This window comes from Podarcis erhardii, assembly GCF_964252035.2.
Source record: "Podarcis erhardii genome assembly, chromosome: 8".
Taxonomy (NCBI): Eukaryota; Metazoa; Chordata; class Lepidosauria; order Squamata; family Lacertidae; genus Podarcis; species Podarcis erhardii.
This window is the reverse complement of record NC_138499.1, coordinates 5,326,839-5,339,559: the sequence shown is the minus strand read 5'-3', so window position 1 is coordinate 5,339,559 and position 12,721 is coordinate 5,326,839. Positions and strand designations below refer to the sequence as shown.

The 12,721-nt window shown below is 45.1% G+C and overlaps 1 protein-coding gene across 1 annotated transcript in view; it reads right to left on the bottom strand.

Moving 5' to 3' along the window:
* Nucleotides 1–12,721, bottom strand: part of TSNARE1 (t-SNARE domain containing 1) — a 383,201-nt gene that overhangs the window by 138,113 nt on the left and 232,367 nt on the right. The window lies entirely within an intron of this gene.

The window sequence follows — 12,721 nt, the reverse complement described above, 5'->3', positions numbered from 1 at the left end:
CAGGAGGCAAGAGATGGCCAACAAGTTGTATTGTTTCAAAAGAGGATTGGACAAATTCATGGAGGAGGAGAGGGCTATTGAGAGGGCTAGTAGCCATAAGGGCTAAGCTCTGTCTCCACAGTTGGAAGCAGCAGTGCTTCTGAATACCAGTCGCAGGAAACCACAGGAGGGGGGAGTTGCTCTTGCTTGCTCAGATCCTGCTTCCTGGTTTCCCACAGGCATCTGGTGGACCACTGTGAGAAAAGGATGCTGCTGGACTTTCGGGTTAGCGCCATCGCCTAATGGCGGATTCCCTCCGAGCTCCAGAGGGAATCGGCTCAGTAGGGATGGGGTTCTGCCGCGCCGGCGACGCGGGGACCCTTAAAAACCACAGGCGCAGATGCCTGTTGACTTGGTGACTCGGTGGGCACCATTAGCGCCCCCCCCCGACCCGCAAAGGAGCCTTTTTAAAGGCTACGGAACGGGGGACAGGGAGCGGCGCGGTGCTGAGAGTCTTCTGCTTCCCCTGCTGAGCGAAGCCACATGCCATGGACGGAGAGCGCTGACTTTTTCCTTCAATATTTGGACTGAAAGCAACAACCCGGAAATTGGACTTAAAAGGGAAATTTCTTCTTTTAAATTCAGCACGATCGGGGGAGGTGTAAAAAGGAAGTCCGCCCCCCCCCGCCTTGTAGATAATCTAAAGCAAGGACTAGACAACTAAAGTTGAGAGAAACATCTTCGTCTATTTTGAAGAAAAATTATTAATTTCGTGATTGGACAGTACAACTAATTTTGCTGGAGGATAAGAGTCGATTTGGAAAGTTAAAGTGTAACCCCCCCGAGACCCGGGAGTGATCCGTGAGAGAGCTGTCAAAAAGATACAGAAGACTTTGACAGCTGTCAAACTAGCTGTCAAAGTTGGGGAATAAAAGGAAACTTTGTTTCTGGTGACTCTGCTGGTTAGATTTTCTTTAATTTGGATAAAAAATGTTGGGAACAAAGGAAAATAAGTTACATTGGACTTTTGGATTGAAACTGGAAAGATACTAAGTAAACATAATCCCCCTAGAGGGGATTTTTGAGACACTGCAAGAAATGGCTGCAAGTGGAAAATTACACACTGAGCTGAATAGGACCTTCTATCTCCTGGGAAAGTTCCAGGAACTCCAGGGAGAGCTCCAGGACCAGAGCGATATTTTGACTACAAGGGTAATAACATTGAATGAAACAGTAAGTAATCTTACTGGAACAGGAAGAGACTTGACACAAGTCTTTGTTGTTGAACCAAAAGCCCTTGAAGTTGGAACAGAAGCTCTTGCAGCTGGGAAGAAGAAATCTGATAAATCTGAGAAAGTGGTACAAGAGATATATGATGATTTGGTGGGAAATGAAGGTGAAGCTACAATGTTGTGGAAGATCAAGCTAGACCAGAGGCCTGGTAGCATAAATTTGATTAAGATGGAAGTTGGAGCTTTTGGGACATATAGATTTAAAAGATTTAAGAAACAAAATTTGAGCTCCACTCTTAAATACAGAGGCCTGCTTGGAAGAAAAATGGACATTATTGGGACAGAGCTTCTTCGAGAGTTGGTGTTGAATATAAAGGACTGTCAAAAAAACCGGAAGAGAGAAATTGAGAGAGGTCCAAGAGCCTCGGAAGTTTGGGATCCAGGTTGAGAATAGATGAACTGATGGACATTGGTTTGGGGATCAAAACCGGGAAAGGGAGGGTGGGATTTGGGAATCCAAAGGGTGTTAAAACATAATTTGTTAAGTTCTTTTTTTTATATATTTTTTGCAACTTTATGGAATGTGGGAAAATCGTGGAAGGGAATTTTGGGTCGACTTTAGGAAAAAGGTTTAAAATTAAGTTAAAATTGAGGTTTTTTAAAATTAAATAGATATAAGGTTCTTAAAAATAAATTGAGGAATGGAAGAAAGAAGAAAAGGAAAATAACAGCATGATTTAAACAAATTATTAAGTTAAGGTTGAGAAATAAGATAAGAACTTGTTCAGCAGATAACATAAACTGGAATACAAGAAGGGGAGGGGGGAGGAGGTCTGAGAAATAAGGTGGAGGAAAAGAAGGTTTTTAAATATTATGTGTTTTTTAATTGTTTTCTTTTTTGATATATTTTTAAAATTTTAATTTTTTTTTAATTTTTGATTTTTGTCTTTGTATTATTTGGAAAATTTCAATAAATATTAATATAAAAAAAGAGAGAAAAGGATGCTGAACTAGGTGGCCCATTGACCTGACCCAGCAGGCACATTATCGTAGAATCATAGATGGAAGGGACCCTAAGGATCATCTAATTCAGGGTTTCCCAAACTTAGGTCTCCAGATGTTTTTGGACTACAAGTCCCATCATCCCGAGCTAGCAGAACCTGTGGGATGGGAAGGATGGGAATTGTAGTCCAAAACCAGACCCAAGTTTGGGAAACCCCGATCTAGTTCAACTCACTGCCATGTAGGAATATGCAGCTGTCTCATACAGGGATTGAACCTGCAACCTTGGCGTCATCACTACCATGCTGTAACCAACTCAGCTATCCAGGCTCAATTATGTTCTTATGTGTCTCCCATTTCTTTCTGAATATGAGGGCTCAGAAGGAACAACAACAGCCAGACTTCATATGAATCAAACATGCATGCAGCTTCCCACCCTCACTTTAGGTAAAGGGACCCCTGACTGTTAGGTCCAGTCGTGGCCGACTCTGGGGTTGTGGTGCTCATCTTGCTTTACTGACCGTGGGAGCCGGCGTACAGCTTCCGGGTCATGGGGCCAGCAGGACTAAGCCGCTTCTGGCGAACCAGAGCAGCACACGGAAACGCCATTTGCCTTCCCACCAGAGCGGCACCTATTTATCTACTTGCACTTTGACGTGCTTTCGAACTGCTAGGTTGGCAGGAGCAGGGACCGAGCAACGGGAGCTCACCCCGTCGCGGGGATTCAAACCACCAACCTTCTGATCGGCAAGTCCTAGGCTCTGTGGTTTAACCCACAGTGCCACCCGTGTCCCAACCTTCACTTTAGCCCTTCCCAAATTCCTTCGGTCATGATTTCTCCCCAGCAGTACAAGTGGACCAATTTGGGCAGTAGCATCTCAAGAGTGATGGTGCTGGGGGCCTTGGTGTCCTCTCTACAAGGCTGGTGTTGTTAGGGCTTGTTGTGGGGTTAGGGCAGAACAAGATGGTGGAGTCAAGCTCAGGGGAGCTCTGGGTTGGTGAAAATGGCCTTCAAGATGCCCTGACCTCATTCCCACCACTTTGCTTTAGCCAATCCTCATCCTGCAGATTTAGAAAGGGAGAAATGTCCTTACTCCAGTTCTGAAGGGGTATAAAAGTCCCCTCTCCACTATAACCTTGACTCTGCTGAACCTTGCAGAAGCATGCTAAATTCAAGTATCTGCTTAAGCCAATCCTTATTCATGAAAACACTTAAGCAAGCATTCAAGAGCTTTGCTGAACCAGAACAGAGGTTGCCAGCTCAGATGCACAGCCCATGTTAATGGAGGGAGAAAAGCCCTTCTCCTTGACTTCCAAACAGGGTTTAGATTAGATCATACGAATCCAATTTTACAGATCTCGGGGGAAGAGGGCTGTTATATCGGGCGATTATTAGAAACCAGTCAAAACGACCTCAAATAGATTTCCCTGCACAATCATGTCGCAGTTAGGTCTTAAACTTCTCGCTTGCTCCGTGCCAGATGTTGTTCATATGGAAACTCCAACCACAACTCTTTATTATTTCAAGAAAGAATATATATTTGTGTGTGAGAGAGGAGCAGAAGGAATCATTTCTTTTCCCCTACATGATTTCTCTCTCTCTCTCTTGTTCCCTCGCCGCCCCTCGTCTCCTGTCCTCCATTTGCAAAGTTCCATTATTCCACCTCAAAGTCTCTAACGCTCTGAAGAAATGGGACAGTTCTTCGTTGTGCTACATTAAAGGGGAAATATATATACTAGGGCAAAGTAAAAAAGTTTTCAGAGTTTCTCTTTCTGCAGCACTTTAACCGGACCACTCACCCTGCACCGCAGGCCGCTGGGAGATGAGAAACTCACACTCGGTTCAAGAGCACTGCATTTCACAGATCAGAAGCACTGAGGCTAAGCTACCCACTGGTCAGAAAGGATGTGAAAACTGCTGGACCAACAACTAAAAAACGATGTATTTATAGGGAACAAGAAATTAATGGAATGCTGAGACACTCCACCACTATGCTGAACGGCATGTACGTAATGGACTATCCTCAGAGATTTTTATTTCTTTCTCTTGGGACAAGCAGTAAAAATGTGCAAGGATCATACTTCACCACATCTTCTATTTCCTAAAATAAAAAAATTAAAAAATCCCCACTTTTTCATTTTACAATGTTCATAGAACAGAAAATTAAATCTAAACAAAAATCAACATTTTCTCCTGTCCTCTCCTTTCTGTGGCTCCTTATTTTATGTCACAATCTTATGCATAACCAGTTCCAACCTATTTATAAATTTAATCTTTTTACTCTCTATATTTTTTTTACTGCTTGTGTTTATGTCGATCCTGCTAACGTTTTTAATTGTCTACAATTTGTCTTCATGTATTCAACAAATTGTCTGTTAAAAAAGTCTCTCATCTTGATCTCTTATTCTTCTGGTAAATTTTGCATTCTCTGTGTATTCCATCAATTTTAATTGCCAATCATTTTTCACTGGGACTTTCCATCTTTGGACATATACCATTCAGGCAGCCTTGCCCAATCTTCTATTTCCAACGCAGTTGTTTAATGAATTAATGTCCCACTCTTTGTCCCAAAGGAGCCCAGGGCATCAAATGCATAACTGATAACAGATGGTCTTTTGGGTATCCTGGTCCTAAGTTGTATGGGGCTTTGTGCACCAAAAACAGCATCTTCAACTCAGCCCTGTAGCTAATGGTGGTGACTACGATATTTTCATTAGTGGGGTAACACAATGGGGGGCAATTGAGCATTCAAATTTTGCATCAGGGGCAGCTTTCAAACCAGCCTCAGAAGTGCTACTCCTTGCTCAGGTGTGAGTGTTATTGCTTCTATAGGCAAAACAGCATCACCTGGGCACAAGAGGCAGTTAACCACAGTCTTGGGGGCACCCCACAGACTGCAACAGTATGAAAAAAGGAAGGAAAGGGGGGCTCCTCTGTGAGGACTGAAGTTGTTCAGGAGCCACAAGAAACTCATACAAGGTCAGTAAAGGTAAAGGGACCCCTGACCATTAGGTCCAGTCGCGGACGACTCTGGGGTTGCAACGCTCATTTCGCTTTATTGACGAGGAAGCCGCCGTACAGCTTCTGGGTCATGTAGCCAGCATGACTAAGCCGCTTCTGGTGAACCAGAGCAGCACACGGAAACACCGTTTACCTTCCCGCTGGAGCAGTACCTATTTACCTACTTGCACTTTGATGTGCTTTTGAACTGCTAGGTTGGCAGGAGCAGGGACCGAGCAACGGGAGCTCACCCTGTTGCGGGGATTTGAACCGCCGACCTTCTGATCGGCAAGTCCTAGGCTCTGTGGTTTAACCCACAGCACCACCCGTGTCCCATAAGGTCGGTAGATAAGGTCAAAAAAGAATGGGAATGCTTCTAAAAGTATCTGAATAAATACGGTTCCAATAATAATACTTAGTTGTGTTTAGATTAATTTCACAGAAAAGGGGGGGGGATCTTCCTATTGTTTGGATAAACAACAAAACACAGATTATTTAACTGTAATAGTTGAGTCGAAACCGCGAAGAGATAGACAGAAGTCAACAAAACCACAAGGGACTCTAACCAGCATGAAAGACATTGTGTACAGAATATTCAAATATTGGTTTGAATTTCCTAAATAATATTTGTAGAAGAAAAGTAATTTTGTTTTTTTCTGGGGTTTTTTTCCTAGTTTTTGTCATTTTGTGTTGATCTTCTTCTTCCCCCCTTTTTATTGTTGTTTTGTTTATAGTTTTACCATATATTTTGTAACACCTATTTTTGTCTTAGAATACATAGCTGAGCATCAAATTATTCTTTTTATTCTTTCTTTGTAAATTTTGAAAAGGTAAAAAAAGTTTTTGTTTCAATAAAGAAAAGAGAAGCTCATATAAAATGGAAAACCAGGTGAGAGGGCTAATGGAATGGGACACAATAGACAAGGCCTTGGCTGATTCAATGTAACAGGGACTCTCAGCGCTGCAACAATTTGTTGCAGGGATCCTGGGATTATGGGAGTTGTATTCCAAAATCATCTGGTGGTCCTACCTCTGCTCTACCTCTTTTCTCTGCTGGCAGTATAATTTTATCATTTATATAATCCTTTGTCTTCTGTCCTTTTCTTTCTAGATCCTCCTCTCCATTGAGCATCTTCTATTTGCTCTCTTCTTTTTTTTGTCTTTTCTTCTTCTCCTTCTTCCACGAGGCAGTCGATGCATAAATTGCAGGACGAGCTCCAACATTTTACAGTGTTTGGATTCGGGGGCATAAACATTTAGACGGCACATATTTTATGGGGCTGCTTGCAATAGCACAGTGCGGCTGGCTCTGATTGTCTGTCAGCCAATTGTGACATAACATTAGCCATGTGTTGATGTTATTTCCCCCCCCTCTGCTCCTAACGGTAATTGCCTCAAAGCACATCAGCATATCTACAGCACGTTGGGAGAAGCCTTGCCAGAGCTGCCAGTCATTTGGAAACGCGTGTGCGCTAAGTAAGTACATGAATTATTTGCCTCCTCAGCAAATACTCAACTAAATTCAGGTGAGGTTTTCTTGCCACTGCAAATCACCAAACTCTCTATACAGCGGACGCTCAGGTTGCAAACGTGATCAGTGCAGGATGCACGTTCGCAACCCACAGCAGCACATCTGCACATGCGCGGGTTGTGATTTGGCGCCTCTGCGCATGCGCAAAGCACGATTTTGCGCTTATGCACATGCACGACCCCTGGAACCTGGAAGTAACTCATTCCAGTACTTCCGGGTTTCGGGGGGTTCCGTAACCGAAAGAAACGCAACCTGAAGTGTCTGTAGCCCGAGGTACGACTGTACATGTATTTCCCCCTTTATTTTTTCCCCATTTTTTATTGATTTTCCACATTTATCTCAAAATGACACAACAAAACACACAACAAAGGAAAACAGTTGCACTTTGACGTGCTTTTGAACTGCTAGTTTGGCAGGAGCTGGGACCGAACAACGGAAGCTCACCCCGTCACTGGGATTCGAATCGCCAACCTTCTAATCGGCAAGTAAGAAACGATGCCTTATGAGGAACAGCTAAGGGAGCTGGGCATGTTTAGCCTGGAGAAGAGGAGGTTAAGGGGTGATATGATAGCCATGTTCAAATATATAAAAGGATGTCACATAGAGGAGGGAGAAAGGTTGTTTTCTGCTGCTCCAGAGAAGCGGACACGGAGCAATGGTTCCAAACTACAAGAAATAAGATTCCACCTAAACATTAGGAAGAACTTCCTGACAGTAAGAGCTGTTTGACAGTGGAATTTGCTGCCCAGGAGTGTGGTGGAGTCTCCTTCTTTGGAGGACTTTAAGCAGAGGCTTGACGACCATATGTCAGGAGTATTCTGATGGTGTTTCCTGCTTGGCAGGGGGTTGGACTCGATGGCCCTTGTGGTCTCTTTCAACTCTACGATTCTATGATTCTATGATTCTATAAGTCCTAGGCTCTGTGGTTTAACCCACAGCACCACCTGCGTCCCTCCAACATTTCCAACCCTCGAACATTTCTCCGATGAGATGCCCTCCAACATTTCTCCGATAAAAATGGGGATGTCCTAAGGAAAAGCGGGACATTCCATGATCAAATCAGAAACCGGGGCAGCTTCTGTAAATCTGGGACTGTCCCTGGAAAATAGGGACACTCGGAGGGTCTGTAATTATCTTAGGTAAATTTATGTATGTTTATTTGGGCTTGAATCCTATCAAACTCAGTGGGATGTCCACGCGGGCAAGGAGTCAACAGACACCTCCAGGTATGTACCTTTACGCTCCATGAAGTTCTAAGCACTGGAGATAAGCACCACCATAAAATTAGCTTCATTAGAGATCCATTGCCCCATATAATTCCCATCAGCTGAATTAAGGCTGCTGTTTACAACATTAAATCATGCCTAGTTCTCATCTCCGCTTCCACCCCGTGTCTCTTCCCTGCTGAAAACTGGCTGGCAAGAGGCGGCTTGTTTGAACGTTTATGGTCTTCTAACGGTGTTGATAACATCACATTTCCTGCTGCACTAATAATATTCCCAAATCCACCCTGAAACAATTAGCCTAATCCAATTAGAGAGGCGCAAGACTATGTTTCTTAATCCAATCTTGTGATTTATTGTGCACTCCTAGCGCAGAGTTCATTTGCAGTTTAAGCCCTGCATGGAGAGGGAGAGAGAGATATATACAAACATCTTATTTTTCCTGAGTTGCTTGCATTCAACACTGGGGTTAAAGGAAGGAGTAAGGAAAAAACACAGGGTGCACTTCAGAGGAAGAGACAGAAAGCCTCGCAACGTCCGTGTTTTGGAAATCCTGTTTTGGAAAGCGTGTTCTCATTAATAGTGAGCACGTGTTGCGGTGGGGTCTGGAAGGCCACCCCTCTGTTGCCTGGCGGGTTAGTTTGGATGACCATCCACAGTGATTGGGAGGTTGGGTTGTTAGGCAAATTTTGGTGTTGCCATTTAGGGGGTTGGACCAAAGGTTATAAAATGAAGCCAGGCAGCTCTGACTAGACACTTTTGCTGTGTGCATCGGATCACCCGCCTACCCTCACTAATTTTAGGAATCTTGGTTGACCTTGCTATGCCTGTCATGGGGTCGCCTGATTTGGGGGCAGGGGCCTGGTAGGAATTTTGTCCAATTGGCTGATTGGCTGGTGCCATTTGGTTTTTACCTACTGCGTAGCAAATCGTCACAACTTGTAAGGTTGCGGTTAGGCATTGGTTTAAAAATTGGTTGGTGGAGGGGTAAGGATTGGCGGTGACTGCCCCTCCAATGCTGCTGTGGAGAGGAAATTCCATTAAAGGAATCCAGGGGCTTGCCATTCTTTCGTCCATACCCCTAAAGGGGGCTTAGGGCCGTGCAAGCCCCAAGGAGCATGGGGGGGTGAGGGTCTGGTGCCTGGCTCCATGCTCTCCCCAATATTGTTTTCCCTTACTGGCTTTCGCTGGAATCTGGAAGTCAGTTCTGTCCCTAGGCGTGGGGACAGATAGTCATATCCAATGCCTAAGCAACCACTCACATTTATGTATTTTAATAAAGTTGTGGCCAAAAAACCTTAAACAAAAATTATGTGTGAAGTATGAATCATTTGGGGGTGGATTGGAGGACCTCAACATGCAAATAAGATGTTTGTTGTTCTTATTTTTAATAATAATAATAATAATAATAATAATAATAATAATAATAATAATAATAAAAACCACTATTGGGGTGGAATCCTCTCAAGCCCATTAATTGTTAAGAAAACATGGGAGGGAGGGAGGGCAGCAGAAATGAGTGTGCTGCTTGAAGTCTCCTTGGGAGGCTTCTCTTACAGTTTAAGACACTGGAAATATCAGGGTTCCCAACGCTTAATGCTAAGACAAGAAGATGGCTTGGTGTGACTCTAGAAGAGGGTCAAATTTTGAGCAAACTTTCCTGTCTGTCTTCCTATTGCAGCCTTTCTCAACCTGTGGGTCCCCAGATGTTGTTGAACTGCAACTCCCATCACCCCTAGCTAGCAAGGCCAGATCTCAGGGATGGTGGGAGTTGTAGTCCAACAACATCTGGGGACCCACATGTAGAGAACCGCTGTCCTACTGGTTAGTGGAGGTGTGGGCAGTGGCTGTAGCTCAGTGCATGCTGCCAACAGACAACATCTAAGGAAACACTGAATCATACGATTGTTGAGTTGGAAGGGACCACAAGGGTCATCTAGTCCTGCAATGAAGGAATCTCAACGAAAGTTTCCAAGACAGATGAGCACCCAACTACTGTTTAAAAGCCTCCAATGAAGAAGAGAACACAACCTTTCAAACAGCTTCTACCGTAAGAAAGTCCTTCCTGATGTTTAGTCAGAATCTCCTTTCTTATGACTTGAAGCCATTGGTTGGAGTCCTACGAAGGAGAAAACAAGCTTCCTCCATCTTCCATGGGACAGCCCTTGAGATATTTGAAGATGGCTATCATATCTCCTCTCAGTTTCCTCTAGTCTAGCCCCCTGCAATGCAGGAATCTCAACTAAAGAATCCATGACGTGTGATCATCCAACTGCTGCTTAAAAACCTCCAGTGAAGGATAGTCCACCACTTCCTGAGAGAGTCAAGGTGCCTCTTGCGAAGCCTCACCATTTGTTGATGGAGCCCAGCATTAAGAACATCAATAGAACCTTGTTGGATCAAGTGAAAGTAAAACAGAATAGAAAGAGAATGTAGAAAGAAGAAGGACCTGAACACAACAGCACTATCACCACTACTTAGAGCAACAACTCTCCAACCTAGCAGGCAGAGAGGTCTTTTCCAGGTGATTCTACCTGAGATACCTGTCGCTGAAGATGTCAAGGGCTGAGAGAGAGGAGACCCTGAACACAGAACAAATGATCTGTCCCTGAACTATGGGCAACCTTTCTGAAACATCTCCCTCCTGGGGAAGCGGTGCCATTCCAAATACTGGCAACACTGACCAAAATGCCGTGAGAGTACAAGGAAGCTCCTGATTATTTATGTTTGTACAGTGGTGCCCCGCAAGACGAACGCCTCGCAAGACGGAAAACCTGCTAGACGAAAGGGTTTTCCGTTTTGGAGGCGCTTTGCAAAACGAATTTCCCTATGGGCTTGCTTCGCAAGACGAAAATGTCTTGCGAGTTCCTGAGGGTTTTTCCCCTCCCCCCTTTTTCTAAGCCGCTAAGCCGCTTATCAGCTGATCCGCTAAGCCGATAAACCGCTAAAAGCCACTAAGCCGCTAATAGCGCTAATCCGCTAAGCCGTCAATGGGCTTGCTTCGCAAGACGAAAAAACAGCTAGACGAAGAGACTCGCAGAACGGATTCTTTTCGTCTTGCGAGGCACCACTGTACATGAGTGTTGCCTTCACATTTGAGCTGCGGTTGCCGGTGGTGGTGGTGGGGATTTACAAGGAAAGACAGAAGCATGTTGAGGAGATAATAGTGATGTATGTACAATTCTATACAGCAGAGCTCATAAGAAAGTAAGAAGATCCTGCCAGATTGTGCCAAATGTCCCATCTGGCCCAGCATCCTGTTCTCACAGTGGCTAACCAAGATGCCTTTGGGCAGCCTGCAAGCAGGACCTCAGAAGAAGATCCCGCTCCTCTCCTGTGTTTTCCAGCAACTGGCCTTCAGGAGCACGGATGCTTCCAACTGTAGAGGCAGAACACAGCCATCCCGACTAGTAGCCATAGATAGCCAGTGTGGTGTAGTGGTTCAGAGCGGTGGACTCGTAATCTGGTGAACTGGGTTTGCTTCCCCACTCCTCCACCTGCAGCTGCTGGGTGACCTTGGGCTAGTCACACTTCTCTGAAGTCTCTCAGCCCCACTCACCTCACAGAGTGTTTGTTGTGGGGGAGGAAGGCAAAGGAGATTGTTAGCCGCTTTGAGACTCCTTTGGGTAGTGATGTGATGGCCTGGGACTCGGGCTCGGACTCGGAACCAGAGGAGTCTCAGTCCGCACCAGATCCTTTGCCTCAGGCATCATCTGAACCAACTCTGGGGCCTGATCCTGAAGAGTCCCAGTCTGCACAGGTTCCCCTGAAACAAGCACCAGCTGGCCCAAGTCAGGGGCCTGAGCCTGCTCTGGCTCCAGCTATGGGGATGACCTCCTTCCCTTCAGCTGGGCCATCACTCACAGCTGCTCCACTACCGGCTTGGTCAGGGGAGGCTGAGGTGGCCGCTGGGTCTAGTAACCCACCGACGTCTCCCGAGCTGCAGAGACTCAGGTCTGAGAGAAGGAAAGACCTGAGTACTTGCAGGAGGAGTGCTCATCTTTGGGCAAAACAGGGAGGTGAGTCGCCAGGGGATCAGGACCAGCCGCTACCCCAACAAAGATAAAAGGCTGTCGGACCCTGCCCCAGGTTGCGGGAGCAACATTGCTGTATGCTAGATCCTGCACCTGTCCTTGCCTGGTTTTCTGCCTTATGTCCTGCCTTGGTCTTATCGGACTGACTCCCCGCAGAACCTTTGGATTCTGGACAAGTCCTGGACTGCATTTCATGGGTTACCCAGCACAGCTGCAAGCAGGACCTCAGAAGAAGATCCCACTCCTCTCCTGTGGTTTCCAGCAACTTTGTCTTCAGGAGGACTGAGGCCTCCAACTGTAGAGGCAGAACATAGCCATCCCTGCTAGTAGCCATAGATAGCTCTCTCCCAAGTTGGTGACCATCTTTGCCACCCCTGGGAATGAGTTTCATAGTTCAACTAGGGCCTCATTAAAAAGAACTTTCCTTTCTCTGTCCTAATCTTCCCACATCCATCTGCATTGGGTGCCCATGAGTTCTAGCGTTACAAGAGAGCTTTCTAAATTTCTGCATTGCCACCTCTCGCTCACCTTTCCTCTAAACTAAAAAGTCCAAAATGTCCCCAAAGCTCAAGGCAGTTGACAACAAAGCAAAGGCAGCTAGGCAACATTTTTTTAATGTATATATAAAAGCTGAGAGTAAAAAGAGTAGTAAAACCACTTGCATCAATACAGCTTCCAGTCAGTTAAAGAAAAGATCTTATATATATATATATATATAT